Source organism: Camelus bactrianus, chromosome 6 (genome assembly GCF_048773025.1).
Source record: "Camelus bactrianus isolate YW-2024 breed Bactrian camel chromosome 6, ASM4877302v1, whole genome shotgun sequence".
NCBI classification, from domain to species: Eukaryota; Metazoa; Chordata; class Mammalia; order Artiodactyla; family Camelidae; genus Camelus; species Camelus bactrianus.
In genome coordinates, this window is record NC_133544.1 from 59,987,005 (window position 1) to 60,005,786 (window position 18,782).

The 18,782-nt window shown below is 34.1% G+C and overlaps 1 long non-coding RNA gene across 1 annotated transcript in view; it reads left to right on the forward strand.

Moving 5' to 3' along the window:
• Window positions 1-18,163, forward strand: part of LOC123619131 (uncharacterized) — a 52,815-nt gene extending 34,652 nt beyond the window's left edge. Inside the window, exons 2-3 of the long non-coding RNA XR_006727679.2 lie at window positions 12,243-12,411; window positions 15,008-18,163. This is a non-coding gene — a long non-coding RNA (uncharacterized LOC123619131). The remainder of the gene's footprint in view (window positions 1-12,242; window positions 12,412-15,007) is intronic.
• The last annotated feature ends 619 nt before the right edge of the window (window positions 18,164-18,782 follow it).

The following is an 18,782-nucleotide window of genomic DNA, read 5'->3' on the forward strand; positions in this document are numbered from 1 at the left end:
GGTGCAAAGAAAATTGCAGAGGGATATAAAGGGAGGTCCAGTTTACCACGTATCCAGCTTTCCCCAGTGTTGATGTCTTGTATAATAACAATGCAAAGTCAAAAGGAGGCAATTATCACTGATACAATTCAGAGTTAACTCATATTTCACCAGCTACACATGCACTCATTTGGGGGGATGTGTGAGTGAATTGCTATGCAATTCTATGACATATATTTTCATGTAACCACCACCACAATCAAAATGCAGAACTGTACAATCACAGAGGGCTCTCTTGTGTCAATCTTTACAGCCACATCCACCCTCTTTCACTTCATCCATAAACCCTCCCTACAACTAATCTTTTCTTTATCGTTCATTATTTCAAGAATACTTTATAAATGGAATCATATACAGGTTAGATTTCATATAAACCTATATGTAGTATGTACACATGTATTTTATATATACACTATATACAAAAGTTGGACATTAGGTCGGATTTTTTTCACTCAGGATAATTTCTTTGAGGTTTATCCAAGTTGTTGCATGTATCAATAGCTTGTTCCGTTTAACTGCTGAGTAGTATTCCATGGTATGGGTATGTCACTGATTGTTAAACCCACTGAAGGGCATTTAGATAACTGCCAGTTAGGGTCTATTATAAATGATGCTGCTGCGAACATTTATGTACAAGTTTCTGTGCACCTATACATTTCATTTCTCTGGAATAAATGCCCAAGAGTACAACTGCTTGGTCCTATGTAGTGTCCATTTTCAATTTTAAAAGAAACTGCCCAACTGTTTTCCAGAATAGCTGTGCAATTTTACATTCCCACCAGCAATGCATGAATGATCCAGTTTCTCCACATCCCCACCTGTATTTGATGTTATTAGTAATGCTTTTTAAAATTTTAGTCTTTGGATAAGCATGCAGTGTTATCTCACTGTGGTTTTAACTGCATTAGAGTGGCTAATGATGTTGAACCACATTGTCTGTGTTTATTGGGTGTCTGTATTCAGTGAAATGTTTATCTCTTTTGCCTATTTCCTAACTGGATTATTTGTTTTTTTAAATGTTGACTTGAGAGTTCTTCATGTAGTCTAGATAAAAGTCCTCTGCTGGATATGTAATTTGCAAATATTTTCTCCTAGTCTGTAATTTTTCTTTTCATCCTCTTAACAGGATCATTAGCAGAGTAAATATTTCTATATTTGATGAAGCCCAATTTATTAACTTGTCTTTATTAACTTTTTTTGGTGTCAAGTTTGACAACTCTTCACTTATTTCTAGGTTATAAAGATTTTCTCCTTTTTTTTTCTAAAATCTTATACTTTTATATTCAAATTTGTTATCTACTTCCTGTTAATGGTTTATTAAGGTGTGAGACTTAGGTAGAGGGCATTTTTTTAATGCCTTTGTATATAAAATTGTGCCAAAACTGTTTCTTCCTTAATTGAATTGCTTGTGTAACTTTGTCAAAAGTCAATTGAGTATATTTGTGTGAATCTATTTCTGGTTACTCTATTCCTTTCCATTGATCTATGTAACTTTCTCTGTAACATTACAACGTCTGTTTCACTCTACTATACCATAACTATTATAACTATATAACAAGTCTTAACACTAGAAAGAGTGATTTTTCCTAATTTTCTTTTCCAGAACTGTGTACTCTAGGGCCTTTCCTTTTATATACATATTTTAGAATAAGTTTATCTATGTGTACAGAAACCTTGCTGGGAATTTGATAGGAATTACATTAAATTTATATTTCCTAGGTTGAATCCTCCAATCCATAAGCATAATATATCTTTCCATTTACTCAGGTTTTCTTCTATTTCTTTCATCAACATTTTGTAAGTTGCAGCATACAGCTCTTGTATATATTTTGTTAGATTTATACCTAAGGATGTCTTAGTCTTTGGAAGATTTGTAAATAGTACTACATTTTTTATGTCAGTTTAACATGTTCCTTATTAGTATACAGAAATGCAATTCATTTTGTGTGTGTGTTGATCTTGTATTCAGCAATATTGTTGAACCCACTTATTCTAGTGTTTTTTTTTTTAAACTGTTTAGATTGTCTATCTAGACAATCATGTCATCTGCAAATAGGGATAGTTGTATTTCTTCCTTTCCAAACTTGTGTGACGTTATTTTCTCCACACCCCCTGCCTTTTCACCTTATTGCATACGCTAGAACTCTCAGTCCTATGTTGAATATGAGAACTCAGAGTGGACATCCTTGCAATCTTCACAATCTTACAGTGAAAGCAATCAGTCTTTCACCATTACATATGATGTCAGCTGTAGATTTTATTTGTAGATGCATTTATCAAGTTGAGGAAGTTTCCCTCTTTCTAGTTTGCTGATCGTTTTTATCACTAATGGTATTGATTTTGTCAAATACTTTTCCTGCATCAATTGATATGATCATATGATTTTCTTCCTTATCTCACTGATATGGTAGATTACACTGACAGAGTTTCGTATGTTGAACCAGCCTTATATACCTAGAATAAATTTCAATTGGTTGTTATATATAATTTTTTCTCTATATTGCTGGATTCAATTTGCTAATATTTTGTTGGTGATTTTTACATGTAGGTTTATGAAAGATTTTTGTCTGTAATTTTATTTCTTTTTTCTTTTTTTTTGTACTCTTCTTACTTGGTTTTGGAATTAGGGTAATGCTGGCCTCAAAAATTGAATTGAGAAATGTTTATTTAACTTTGTACAGACTTAATTTTGTACAGATCTTTCCTTATCTGAAAAACAAGGAAAATAAACTTTTAAGTTAATGAAAATATTTAAGAACACATATTCTTAGAAGTGTTAAACTAGAATCTGGAATAGGGAAGATGCTCAATGCTTGGAAACCATTTCTATTGATCTGGTACCCAAAATACAGTGGGCAGGCTGGAACTCAGCACTGTCCCTCCCTTCTATATCCTGCTTAGGAGCTTCCTCCAATCAGCATGCTACATTCACTTATAGGCTTTACCCACGATAATATTGGGAGAACGAAAACTTTCCTCTGTCCCTCTAGGTTCCTCTGGCTGGTCTAAGAATTAAATTGACATTAGATGGATTAACAGGAGAAAATCAAATTTAATTTCATACATACAGGAGCCCCACATACATGAGAGGTTCAGAGACAGAAAAGCAAAATGAGGTCTATATGTCACTCTGAGCTAAGGAATGGGACAGGGGACTCAGCTTCCAAGGACAGGAGCATCCTTCACAGGATGATAATAAGAAAAGCGGTTGTTTGGAAATTGTATGTTTGCCCTCTCACATATAGATGGGGACACTTAGAATAAATTCATCTCTAGGAATAACATTTTTTTTTGGAAAATCCCCAAGTTAAACTCTTGGAGGGGGAGTAGTTTCTCTTGAGCCACAAGATCGTTACTGCCTTTAGCTCAAAATAATCCATATGTCAAAATGGCACATTTTGGGGAGACCTGTTCTGAAACCCTATAATTAACCATCATATTGCATCATACACTCCTCATTAATATCACAATTAGGGCTTCAAAAATATTAAAGAGTAGAACATTTTATGCAAAATGACATATAAATCCATCTAATGTAGAAACACCAAGATAAATTAGCCAACTCTAAGACTCAAATGAGAATAACACCAGCTATAACGTTAGGAAGACACTGTACACAAAAAACAAAAGAGTATTGCTTAGCACTGAGCTCTAAGTCGTCGCCAGCCACTGTAGCCGCCGACCTGCAGTGTACTCTGAGAGGAACTGGGGATGAAAAACTCTGTGCTTTGGGAAAACAGGCCCCTTAGATATGTACCACAGGAAGAATTTTAATGAACCCAGATTCTTACATATTCTCATACGTAAAAAGCACTGAAATCATTAACTTGAGTTATCTGTTCTGTGTGAATAGCAGTAATCTCTTAACAAGATGAATGCTTGAGTGCACGTATTCCCTGGCCAAAAGCCATATATAAACCAGGCTTCTCCCTCTACCCTTTCCGAGCAGTTTCCTTAGAGCTGCCGAGAGGCTGTGTCTCAGGGTATCGTGCTCAGTAAGGTCCCTGAATAAAACTTAAATCCACAACTCTTAAGCTGTGCATTTTTCTTTATGCTGGCAACATTAAGAGAAGAATAAAGAAATTAAGATTGAAGGCTCTTGTTATTAAAAGTGTGATCTAGACCCAGCAATGTCACCATAACCTAGGAGTTAATTAGAAATGAAAATCTCAGGCCCCCAGCCCAGATTTATTGAATCAGAATCTGCATTGTAACAGAAACTCTAGGTGATTCCTATGCATATCAATGATTGAGGGGAAAAAAACCAACAACTTGATTCGGCTGCAGAAGACAGAAATGAATATATATACATATATGAATATGTGTATTTATTTCAGCTTCTCCAGCTTTCTTCATTCTCTTCTGCTTGAGTTTGGCAACTGGTTCTACTGGCTTAGCTTTGAAAGAAAAGATTGGGAAGCTAAGCTGATGAACTTACTGCTGAGTTATTTACAGTTTTTCTTTTTTCTTACCATTTGTGAAGTTTGTGATTGTCACAATAAATATTATTTATGCCTCAAACTTAAGTACAGTTACAAATCCTCAATTTCAAACTTAAAAGGCTTATTAAATTACTTGGCAAATACTTGCTATTCTTATCTCCAAAGAAATGAACAAAAGGAAGTTAAGTTATTCTGCTCTTTTGGGTAATATATGCCTTTGAATGGCACTGGCAGTTAGAAATTTCAAAAATGTGCTCCATTTAGGTTCTCTATTCTTTTCATGAATGAGGAATAACAAGAAAAACTAAAGATAGTTGTAGGGGAGGAAAAATAATTTTCCTTCTACCTTTCTGGGTTCTTACTGAGACTACCCTATGCTAAAAGACAGATGAACAGAAGGAAAACTAACAGAAGTTTAATAACATGTATACGTCCTGTATACATGGGAGAGACCCAGGAAAACTGAGTAACTCTCCAAAACAGCCCAAGTAACCACCTTAAATATCATCTCCAGCTAAAGAGAAAACATGTTGGGAGTGGAGGAGCCAATTACTGGAGGTTATCGGGTAAACCAGGTGACGGTTGTTAAGCAGATTTAAGTCCAAGCCTTCTTCACTGATAAGAGTTTCTGGAGATTTGACCACTCTCTTCCTCTACAGAGAGGAAGACTCCCTGACAAATGCAAGTTTCCCTCATTAATGCAAACGTCTCTTACAAAAGGGCAACTTCTATTTGGCTTTCAGAGCTTCTCTCCTGTCTGCTGTTTTTAAAAAATAACCAGCTCAAAATATCCTTATGACAGAGACATATTTTGGGATGGCAAATTCTGTTCCTCTTCACAGTTTTAGGGGCTGGAAAACTGCAAAGGGAAGTATAAAGACAGGATATTGGCGTATTAAATCAAGCCATCCAAAATATTGATCTAGGATTCTTCCTTTCAAAAGATCTAGGATTAAATTAATTAAATCATTATTGGCATGTTTTGTAAAGGAGTTACAATTAAAATGTATGAACTTAAAAATAATATAAACTGTTGTAGAGTGAATTGCATTCTCCCTTTGGATTTTTCTACTTCAAATGTAAATTTGTCTAATTAAAGCAGAATTATTGCTTAGATTTTCTGTGCTCTCTTTTTCATTGTTGCTCTTTTTCACCTTAATCTTATAGTGGTCACTCTGGGAAATAGGAATTAGAGTAGTAAGGTTTTTCTAACCTTTTAAGCCAGAATCTCTGTGGAATCAACTAGCTAAACTTTTAGCAGAGTAAACAGCTAACAGATATTTCATGTCTCTCCTGTGCTGCTTGTGGGGAAAGGTGTAGTGTTAGTGTCAACTCTTCAACTAACAGTAACCTTGAAATAGAATATACCTCTGTAAACTCAACTGTTTTGTTTTTCAAATTCCTTTTCTGTTCAGTAAGTCTAAAAGTGTCTAGCTCTGACTCTATGCTCTTTCTGCAAATGACCCTGAAAATATTTGTGTGTCAGTATCACTTAGCATTTCCAACCACAGCCTCAATAACATGCTGGGTGTTGATGGGTTTTTAATACTAATGACACCATCTTTTCTATCCTGCAGGGAATCAAAATCATACATCTAACTCCCTTCCCATGGCAGATTTCTCCCTAACTAATACCAGCAACTTATTCACATCCCAACAGACTCCCATTTAGAGACACAGTATTTTTTGTGAGAAAATATGAGAACTGAAAAGTCTGCACCTTAAGCTGAGTCTAATTTTTATATGTCTTTTTTAAATGCACACCTTGCAGTAAAACAAAAATGACAGTAACACCTCAGTGTTGTATAATTGTATGTTAATTTTAATACTCTAATGTGGTGCTTACATTATTTCTCACAACTCCTCTTCTGGCTTTTTTTTTTTGTAATTGAAACCCAGGTTACTTAAATTTACTATATCCACTTTTACCCTGTTTCCCCAATTTTCTGCTAGACATGAACCAATATTTTTAAAGAAATAAAAGCACACAGAGAACTATATTCAATAGCTTATAATCGCCTATAATGAAAAACTGAATCGCTTTGCTGTACACCAGAAACACAACATTGTAAATCAACTATATGTCACAAAAAGAAAGAAAGAAAGAAAGGAAAGCAAGCAAGCAAGCAAGCAAGCAAGCAAGCAAGCAAGCAAGCAAACAAGCAAGCAAGCAAGCAAGCAAGCATCCATGCTATATACTTCAATACATGGCTGCTAAGAATAATGTAACCATGAAGTCTTGGGAGGGATAATAGAGATCAACTTTTGAGAAATTCAAGCAGCATTTTCCACACCAGATCAACATCCACAACAGATAAGAATCCGCTGGTTTCATCAGAAAGAGGAGGCACCCAAACCTTACCAAGCATTCTATTCTGTTGAGAGCACTTTCAACGAACAGAAAGTGTTTGCTTAAACTGAATACTTCTCATGCCTTTGGCCACTGGCTCTTATCTCTTCAAACTGAACAGAACAGTATGATCATTCTCTGAACTACAGATCCAGAAATATTTTAAATTCTTATAGGTTTCTTCCTTCTCCAGGATTAAGATCTCCTTTATTATTTGACAGATCTTCAATGTACAAAGTTCCTGGCACATAGTAGGCAGCAATAAATATTTGTTGGATGAATGACAGCTTCTTCAAATCATGCAGAGTGGAAATAAAATTCCCTTCCTATGTTCACTATGTTTCTATTTTTTAAGTCTGAGTTGGAGTCATCTGAAAAAGCCTGGATTTCCCCTTACTCAACTTTACTCCAGTCATTCCAAATTTATTTGAACAGAGGAGTCAATATTTTAGAGTATTAACATGATTTCTGAGCTGTGTCATTATCAAATTCAATAAGCATGCTTTTTATGACTCATCAAAATCATGATAAAATTTTTGAGGAAGCCAACCATAGAATGAGACAATAGACATCTATCCCTTACTCTCACTAGTATTTGACAAAGAAGTCAGAATGCTCGTGGCCCTATCTACTTACCAATTTTTTAAAGTTGTGCCACTATATATTATTTGAGAGTATATTAAATCTTTCTAAAACTCAGAAATATAATCCCAATAAGTTTAAGTAGAATGAGTTTAGCAAGGCTGACTGTTATTGAATGGATGCTAGTTGCTATTACCCCTAAAATTCCCTTATGATTACTCTAGTACTTTGTGTTTAATAGTCTATTTTCTTTTTTTCCCTAGAGATGCTCATTATACTTAGTTTATAATTCTCATAATCCATTTTTTTTTTGAAAACTGCAATCTTAGCCCATCTCCATTTTTTGGTTCAATTCCCATTCTCCATGATTTCTCTAAGATTTCCAAGAACTGTTCCAAGATGTGAGAGATAGAGGAGTACAGATATAGATATAAACATATATTGCTTACACTATTCTATTAGTTAATTTATATAATTTGTATTTATGATAAAATTAAATTTCATATGTAGCCTCTTCATGTATCCCTACCTATCTCATTTATTTTTCTCATTAAAGTAAGATGTTCTATGTTTCTCAATTTCAAGACCATCTTCTTTGATGCAGCAAAAAACTTAGTTGTATTTAATTTTATTTTCTGTAAACATTGCCTCAATTCTGGGTCTCTATTTTTTAAGACCAAAACAAAATTTAAAATCGTTCTGTTTCTAGTACCTTTGGCTCATTTCTAGGTCTGAGTTCATTGACAATAGCCTTTGAGGTTTAAGTCAGTATTCTTTATTTGCTTGTATGTTTCTTGATTCTTTAGAAATCTGAACTGATAGAATAGCAATCTACATGACTATCGTAAATTTTTAGCTGCTTGTTTTTCTTTTAATATTTCTTAGATATTTTAATACACTTTTAAATTTTTTAAATAAACATTTCCTATCTTCAGTCTATCTCTTTTTATTATTTCAATCCATGGTGTGATGACTTTCATTTCTGTGAAGCTCTTACTTCCTGAAGTTCACATATCTGATTATACATCCTAATTCCTATTTATGTTTCTTAATCATGATCACTTTGTGCCAATAATATATAGTTCCATGCTCCAACTACCCTTTAGTTTATTGTTCATTAATAAGGCAGAATAGATTTTCAAATTTTTGACTTTTCAGCCAGGCAGATAAAAAAGGACCAGTTCACCTGCTTTAATTGGATAAAATTTCCAGTCAAAATGTGGATAAGATTTTTCATGCATTTCACATGTATGTTTCCCATCTTTGCTAAAATTTTGTTAAACTGCTTTCTATCACTCTAATAATCATCACTAGGTTCATTAATATGTTTATCTTGATTAGGTGATTATGCTGCACCAGTAAATTAACCATAACCTATGCATTGCTTAAAAACAACAACATAGAAAATTTGTTGCTTGCTCATGATATAGGCTCAAGCAGGCCTGGTGGTGGGGAGAGTCCTCTGTTCCATGTAGTTATTCAAGGTCCCAAGCTGAGAGGATCTCTACTACCTGGAATGTCACAATTCACTGATTCACTGGGCGCCAGCTAGAAAATCATTTGCATATTTTCAATGTTCTGTCTCGGAAATGTTATGCATTACTTCTGCCCATGACTTACTGGCCAGAACTAGGCATACAGTTAATCCTTCCTAACTGTAAGCATTGGCATATAAATTGGCTATCTGGTGAGTACCACTGTCCCTATCTGGGTTTGTAGATTAATTTACGTCTATGTACTTCTTTACATCCAACTTCTTTGACTAGAATCGTTTCTTAAAATCAACCACTATATTCCAATGATGAACCTTCTTCCACTGAATTTCTGGTATAACCATGAGAACATATCCACTTACTTTCATTAAAGTATCAGGTCCTCACTTTTTTTGCATAGTTTTGGTAAACACTTACTGAAGTTGCATATGGCAATATCTTTACATCTCTATATGTACTTCCCATGCATTCTCTCTACAACGATTATTTATATGACATACCTCCTTCTTTTACAAAATCTAGTTTACAGTTTGCTTGAGATTTTCCTCCTCTGATATTTCACTTTAAATTATTTTGATCAGACAGGAATGTTTTGGCAACTACATTATTCTAAGTACTGTAAGATCCAATGTCTTCAACAATAAGAATTTTAAAATCCTATTTTTAACTTCACATCCACAGCCATCTGTTCACTCCTCATAAATATGTGTTCTTTCAAATTTTAACCTTCAATTACAAGTGGCAAATATTTTACATATGTTCCCAAATGCTTCTATTTACTATATTTACTAATTTGCTCATCAATATCACTAGAAAGTCAAGTTTTCTTTATCCACTTATTCCTTTATTCTTCATATATTAGTTAATTTAGCAAATGTGTGTTGAGTATTAACTCTGTACCAGACATTGTAATGGTGTTAGTATAACTGCTGCAATATGTTTCAAAATAAGCTGGAAGTGAGTAGAAATTAAAGTAAGGATAGTTGACTGGATACCCACAAATATTTTGTTATCAAATGAAATTTTTCCAAACCAACAATAATGTGAATTTTTAAGTCATTAACTCATGAAAGTGAAAAGAAAGAGAAAAAAGACAACAGCATCACAATTGTGGAAGTCAGAAAGCGTAAAGACTGGAAATACCTAATGTAGCCAAGAAATCTGAATCATAAATCCATAAAGGGTCCATTCACAGCCAACTCAGTTGTTTCCACAGAATCTTGAAAGTCGGCAGGCAATTGTGGATTGGGGGGTACAGGACCAGAAAACTAGATGAAGGAGAACTAGCTGAAAACCTCTTCAAGAATCACTCTAGTATCCAAATTCCTTCCTCTGCTTTGATTAACAAGGTGATTTCTCCTCCTGCATTTTGCAAAACAACTGGATATTTATTCTGTGGATGAAAAAGTTAAAAATAAGTAGCACAGAGTCTCATCATAGGCAAACTAGGTACCATACTTCAGACTGAAGAAACTATGAGCACGCATGCACATAAAGGTGTTGATCTTCCCTCAGAACACTTCCCTCACTGGATTCCTGGGATTATCCAACACTGAAGCCAAGTCTACTCTCCAAGAAAAATATTTTAAGAGGCTTCTATCAAGAATCTTTGTAGCCTAAGAGAGAGAGATGGGACAGGATAAGAAGGGACAGGATAGGAAGGGACAGGAGGGAAAGGCAAAGAAAACCCATGATAGCACATCCTCAAGTAAAACCCCCAGTTAGATCACCCCATCGTAAAGCTTCTACCTGCACTTTCTAATCACATGTTCAGTCCTTTCATAAGCTCGATGGTGGTACAGTCTCAAATATGAGAAAACAAAAAGAATAATTAGAAAGATTAAAAAGCTACTAATATGAAAGGTGTTGACCAAAATAAACAAAACAAAACAAAAACATATAAAAAAAAGAAAGAAAGAAAGAAAAACTGCATGTGGAGGAAAGAAAACAAAGATAAAATCTACCAGCAAGATAGGAGGAGATACTGGAACTGTGAAACAAGAAAGGGGTCCCTTGACAAAGAAATATTCAGCAAATTTAAAAGGAAATTTTGGACATTAACATTTGGTGTCAGTGCTAAAAAAAAAAAACCTCAAATGATAGTTGTTGGAAGAAAATGCTAAAGGTATCTCCTAGATACTACAGGAAAGAGAGAATTGTAGGAGAAAAAAGAGCAAAACATTAGAGGACCTTTCCAAAAAGCCCAAATAACATCCAAAAAACTAGACTTCTGGATAGAAGAAAAGGAACAAACTTGAGGCAATACATTATTAACATTCATAATGATAATTTCCTAGAACTCAAGAGTATAAAGTCCAGATTGAAGGTGCCCCAAAATTGCTCTGCTCAGGGAAGACAGACTCACAACAAGACACCATCATTTAGGAATTTTTTTAAAACTGGGGGCAAAGAAAAGCTTCTGAAAGATTCTAGAGAAAGAAAATAAGTCCTAAGCAAAAGATCAGGAATCAAAATGGTATTACTCCTCTACAGTTCTAGAAGTGACTTATGAAAGAAAGTATTTCCTACCTAAAATTCTATAATGCCCCAGTTTATCAATTAAGGGTATCTGGAGAATAAAGATATCTTAATACATACAAAACTGCAAGAATTTTACTATGAAAACCCTTTCTCAGAGTCAGAGAACTAACTGGGAAACAAGAGTCAATTACTAATATTATACTTCAGAATATTTATTTAGGAAAAAGTTAATATGTAAGATATTGTACTATTCTATTTAATTCAAATTTATATCTAGCTCTGGGTTTTGATTTTGATTTCAAGGGTATTTGAAAGTGAAGACAGTATTAATGGCACCTCTACTTTTTGTGCTTTTCTTTTTCTATTTATCTCATTGGTAATTTTTTTTTCATTTCAGTAACTATATTTAAATAAAATTATTTAAGTACATATTCTCCATGGTCCTCAAAGTTCACAAAACTCCTCATAAGGAATTAGAAAAGTTCATTAATGCTTTGGGTAGCAGAATCTTACTGTGCATTCTAACGCTTCTGAAAGAGGTTTTACCTTTACTGCCTCCCAAACACTATTGGGACAGTGGATTAAACTATAGACAAACTAGTAAGATAAAAGGTAAAGAAGTTCTGTTGGATTTCTCAAATTGTTTGACACGGTGCATGGTAAACTCTGATTACAGTGAAACCCTTATTTTTCTACCAAATACTATGAGTATGTCTCCTTTATTTTTCTTATACTTGGTGTTAGGCATCCATGTAGAAGTGGAAAATATCATTGAAGTGAATGCCCTTTCAATTAGCACTGTAACATAGAATCAGTGAAAGCAATGAATCTTGTTTCTTTTTTTTCCCACCTCAGGTGTATAGTACCTAACAAGTTAAGACACAGTCAATAACTATGAATAGACAAAATAATGGAGGGATAAATGAAGGAGACAAAGGAGTGTACTGAAAGAGCCCTCAGGATGAAGGGATCTCAGGATGGTAGTTGCACATGTACAAGGGGCAGTCCATCCAGATTGTAACAGGTGAGATGATTCTAAGACTTCTTCATAAGTATTAAATCTTTAGAATACCTGATGCACCAAAATGTCTTGAGAGATGACATGGCAATAGGCAATAGGCAAAAGTTTGGGCTGAATTAGAGACATTCACATATGAAAACTAAACAAACAAGAAAGCAAAATTAACTCCAGAAGAAAAATAAAAGAGTAAACAGGGAAGAAAACAGAGCTAAGCCCATGTTTTCTATAGTTGGAAGTCAAAGCATAATACTCCAAAACTAAAAAACAAACAACTTCCCCAAAGAGAACAATTAAAAAAACAGCAAGAACTAATAAGAGAATGCCATTATCTAGAGCCATCGAGTTGCTTTTCTAAATAATCAGCTAAAAGAAATAGAAGCAATTGCTGCTGAGAAAGAATTGCAGTGGGATGCCGTTTTTCAGAATTAACCTGTACAACTACCTGACACTTGTCACTATGTGCAAGGATAACTGATAAAAGTAAAAACTAATAAAGAAATTTTAAAAAAGAGGATCAATGTACTTGAGAATGGCCTCTGTTTGCTTGGCACATGCCCCAACCCTTAATTCCACCCCAGCAAAGGGTCTTCATCCATCTTCCTTTGGAACCAACACCACCACTCATCTTTTCTTCCCGAGGTTAACAACATGATTGTTTCAACCTTCCTGTGCCTGCAGACCTCATTATTGTTAGGTTAGAAATTGAAGGGCTAGTTCTTCTTCATTCTGAAAATGTCTTATAATTTGTGAGGAAACTGTACTAAGTCCTTGACTCTTGTTTCCATCTTTTCTCATAGCTTTTCTTTTGCCATGCTGCTGAGGATTATCATGAACGTTTTTAGCATAGCATTCTTCCTGTATTTCATCCTGAATTATTGTTGTATCCAGTCTAGAAATTTCACTTGTTACGTTTTAAATTTGATTTTCATCAAAACAAGCTTCCTTCCAAGTCCACTAACTCATAACAATCTCAAGCGGGAATAAAAACATAGCACCTGTATTTCAAGTCATTGAAGTGAATAGTTTTTCACACATAATTCAAGATTTTAAATCCCTCCTCCACATGTCTTCTTTCCAAGCAGCCTGTAAGCATGACACACTGAGAAAAAGCATCTTTCAATCTATTGTCCTTACATTATCTATGTCCAGATTTGCTAAGAGCCTACTCTCACTATTTTTAATTGCTTAAAATTATTATTTTAATTAATTAAAATTAAATTATTTATTTAATTAAATAAATTAAAATTATTTTTAATTAATGTTCATTTATTTCTTTTTCTATCCTGAAAAATCTTCTGACTCACTCCCCAGTTATTATCCAATAAACTGGTAGTATTCAAATCGGATAGCCACTTTCCCGCCCTCACCTTGCCCTGACTTGACTTCTCTGTGGCATTTAACACTAGCAGTCATTCCTCCTTTTACTTTAAATTCTCACTGCATCATTTCCAGGACACTGATTCTTTTCCTGCCACTACAGTTTATTTACTCTCAGTATCTTTGCTGGCTCTTTTTCTTCCCTACTTAATCTCTTTATTTTTACCTTTATCTTTTTGCAAATAGTCTCACCTACCCTGAAGCTCTAACTGCTACCTACATATTATTTACCCTCTTTCCTGTATCTCAAGGTCAGGGGTTTCCCAGGACCTCCAGGTGAGAATTTGGCTGTCTCACAGAATCCTCGTTTTGAATTCATCCTTTTACCCAAACTTCTCCTCCTTCTATGCTCTTTATCTTGTTACAGAAACCCCTAGAGAAGGGAGTCATTCTGATGTGCTTTCTATCACATGCCTCTTTACAGGATCCCCACAACTACCAAGACTTACTCTTGTCTTTTCTCTGTGTCTACTCCTTTCCACTCCTATAGCAGATGCTTTAAGGTTCTGTCTTGAGAAAGACATCCCAGCTCTATACCAATTAGTGGAATACTTAAGCAATTTATTTCATCTCTTTAAGCCTCAGTTTCTTTATCTGTAAGTTGGAGATAACAGTCTTTTCTAAATCATAGGATAAAGAGTTAATTGATGTAATGTATGTAAATGTTTTTAGCGCTGACACTGATATCTACTACTTTTATTCTTAAGGAGGTAGAAGAATAGCAAAGATATTTATAAAATGTAAAAGAAAAGTTAAAAGAAGGGAAAGAGATAAAGAAAAAATAATAGTGTGTTAGAAATGGCTGTTAAACTCAAGGTCTGCAGAACATTTGATTCTGTCCCTTCATCCTGCCTTTGTGGCTGTGACCAGGATTCTTCCTCACCTTGACTGTGGCCTTAATTTTCACATGATATTTATGATTTCTTTTCCTTTCTTTGAGGAAACTTTTTTAAAATTAGGTTTTTACAGGTAGATTTCTGTTAGTAATATTTTCAAATATTGTTGTAGTAACTTTTAAAACAGTTGCCTTTCTCAGACTAGCCTAGAAAGTGATTTGCACACTGAATTCTAATTTAATTCAGGGATGTGTTCCCACCTTGCTGATGAAGGTGTATGGTAAGAGGTGCCAAGACTGCAGCTTCAGCTATCATCAGCACAAATCAGGAAGAGTCAGCGATGCAAGATCAGCTCTTCACATAAAATTTTTTCTTTTTTCTTCCAGGATGCAACAGATGTGAACAGCAGGGAAACAACTTTTATGTTTCTAGCAGAATTCCATTAATTAAAGTCTTCAGAGGCCACATTCCAACTTTATCATTGATTTCCTAATTCCTTTCTGGCAAGTATCTATAATGTGTATTGCCAAATAATAGGTTTACACAGGTATATACTCCACCAAAAGGTATATACTGTGGAAAGTTATATCTGTACACTCCTTCACAGTAAAGAAATCAACTTACACACAGGAAAATCAACGTTTATAAAAAATTATATTGTTCTAAGTGTCGTATTTCAATTTCAAGTGGGGATAGAAAGACAAATTATTTATTATTCAGTTTTACAATGCATTTTCATGTTAATTATCCATTGGAAAAAAATAATGCTACAAAGTGCATACTTTAAACTTGTTCATGCACATTTTAGTTTGTCTTAATTTTTCTACCAGTTCAGGCTTTTTAACTGAAACTGATTCATCCTTCCAAAAAATATTAATGGAAAGATTACAATTAAACTAAAAAAATAGTGCTTGAAGGCTCTGTAACCGTTAGCAATCCCTAGAACATTTTAAGCTACTTTTAAAAAAAAAAAAGACAGAAATACTGAATGTGCTGCCCACACATGAGCATACGGGCCTCCCCAGTGTCTCAAATCACAGGAAATTTTTCATTTTACCCCCACAGCTTCAGTTAATGCATGTAATAGAAATGGATATTAGAAATCTATTCTTATTTATTGTAATATGAATGCAAGCAGAGAAAACAGTAAAAATCTTCAGTGTCTGCACCTTTCCTAGCACTGTGGATTGTGGGAGAGTAGGAATTATTTATGGACATTCTGGCCCAGCTCTGATATTTAAAGGGCTTCAAGGCTTTCTTCATCAAGAATTGCAAGTTTTAAAATGTCCCATAGAGATTTCACGAATCAACCTTCTTAAAAGTAAGGGGAGAAAATTTTGCTTTTCCATGGATTAAAAAGGACTTAGATGTGTGATGTTGGTATGAGTCTTTTATTACGCATTTCTTTATGCTAATTTACCATGTGACTTAATTAAAAAGAAATAGAGGTAGTTATCTTTACTAGGAAAGATTAGAGACAAAAATACTCTGGCATTCAAGACTCTCTGAAATCTTGTGTTTATGCCTCTAGTTCTGTGTTATCTGTTCTCCACGTACACAGAAGCATACAAAAACAGGAAAGTAACACAGTTTTCAATAAACTAGCTTACATTTTTAAAAATGCAGATAGTAGAGTCTGGATTCTTCTAATTAAGGAGTATTTTCCTTGGCCTACTGGAATAAAAGGTAGTTAAACTGATATTCCGGCTTTTCACTGATTATAAACTAGGTCAATTTCTGTATTTCCATTCCAATCACCAGTGGTGACTCATATTTTTCTCATATTGAACTCTAGGACTATCCAGTAATATCTAAAATAAATCTGCCCAATCATCTGAGCTCAGGGACAGAGCCATGCGTTTCTAGTTTAAAAAAAAAAAATGTGAGTAAGCTGGTAAGCCTTCCCACCTTAATTCATACAAATGAATATTTACATACCAATATAATTTGCATTGGGAATAAACTAGAAATCTCTATAGAACAGGATATGAAAAAATGGAACAAGTAAGTAAAATATTTCACAGTTCTAGAAAGCAAGCAGCAGCAATGAAGAAGGGCTTGGGGGTGGGCAGGTATCACAGAATTAAAATCTTATTTTTTCATGGCCCTTGACAAAGAATAACTACATTCAGTGTAATTATCAACCTTCAGGGGAATCTCCCTGATAAGGCATCAGAATCAAAGGGAGACTTCCCAATTCATTACTTTTCACCTATAAACACTTTATATTATATAGTATAAGCTTTTTACTTGTATATGCAGTACAGATATGAAATACAGATTTAAACTCTTTCAAGACACCACATGAGAAGAAAAAAAAAAAAAAGACTTGTAAGAGTAACAAAAATACAGTCCAAAGCCTCTTTGGTGCCTTTGCTTATCAACTTCTTTTCCTCTTTTACACAACTCAACCCACAAAATAAATCCTTTGTGAAAATATAAGGTATTCTCTCCTACTCTGCTGCTTACATATAGTCAGTTACCGCAAATGGCCGTACTTCACATTGGCAGCATGCATTGACAGTTGTCTGAGCAGATTACTGTCTTAGTTTGTGTGGTTATACTATATTGTCCAATATAATACTACCTGGCGAGTGATATAGGCTTAGTTTGTGATTTGGAAATTAGATTTGCCTGTTTTGAAGGCAAATTACTTAACCCACACTATCCATTATTTTCCCTATATGTCCAGGCATTTTCCCAGGCATGTCCCTATTTAACAAAGACAATGGAAATATTTGAAGATTGCCTATAGCGTAAAACAAATAAACAAACACTACATTGTTAGAAACATATATGCAATGTAAGTTTGAAACAGAATTATACATATTTAATGGACAAATAAACATATATTTGAAGAGTGTTTGAAATCATATTTGACATTTGCAGAATCAAACACAGGTGCAGTAACAGTGTGTGTTTGCCTCTAAAATGAACACATTTGATTTGATAAATCATCGCACAATTTCAGCTTTAACTTTCTGTAATTCTCTGATTATGTATTTTTTAGTGCAAAAAAAAATTTATAAACAAGGAGTAACAAGCAAAAGCCTAAAATCACCATACTTTGTAATTAATGCTTTGAATCCAAAGTTCCAGAAGATAAAGCTTGTAATTGGATATTTTAGCTCCTTATTCCCACTACTAATTTTGGCCATTACTGCCGAGAAATTGGCCTTTACTAAGCAACAGTTCCACTTCTCATCTGGAGTGTAGGGCACCACTTTTTCCCCCCACAAATACTTGCATTGATTATATTCAATGTTTCAAATGAAAAGCCTTCTGAGTTAAACAAGTTCTGTGTTTTGTTGAGTAATGTGTATGTGTGCCTTTATTATAAGACTCCTTTGCTAAGCTAGTTTCTTTCTGAAGAGTCTATGTGTTCGTGTTGCCTTAGCATGGATGCTTTATCACTTTGCTGAGATAGTTTATGTTTCAGTCACGATGAAACAAAGTAACTCCAAGACAAATGCATTCATACATGGAGCTTTAAAAAAATCTCAAGTAACAAATCAAAAGTAATACAAATAGACTTACTCATTTGAGGGAGAAGAAGAAAATAATGAAGAATTCTTCTTTGTTTCCATCCTTATTCTGTTTTGGTCATTACTGCTGCTTCTGCTCAATGAATTTAATATAATCAGATATAGCAAGGATGTGATCTGTACAAACTTCTTTTTGTCTCTCGTACAAATGAAGCCTGTGATATGTAAAAAAAAAATGGAAATATAGTCAGGATAATACAAGATGTTGTAAAAACTGAATATAGTTGTAATAATTGTAAAACTAATTATGCTGGATGTTCCTTGAGTTGAGAGTCATTTAAAAATATGAGTGGATAAAATAGTGATAGGAGATTCATCTCTTGGGAGATGAATTTTTAGTCATGCAAAGGTTTAATAGCAAATATTTAATGATTAGTTATAGAATTAATTATAGTTGCATCTCTCTAGAAATCAAGAAGACATCTTTAGCACACATCTACAGAAATAAAACACTGAAATTAAAGTCATTTTCAGATGACATCACCACACTTCAATAAAAATTAAGAAGCAGGCATATAAAGTTATTCAGTCTATAAGAAATGTTCATTGGATAACTTTGGCAATTTTCAGAGCTCTGAAATAACTAGAAACAATATGATATGGTGCAAATGGCTAA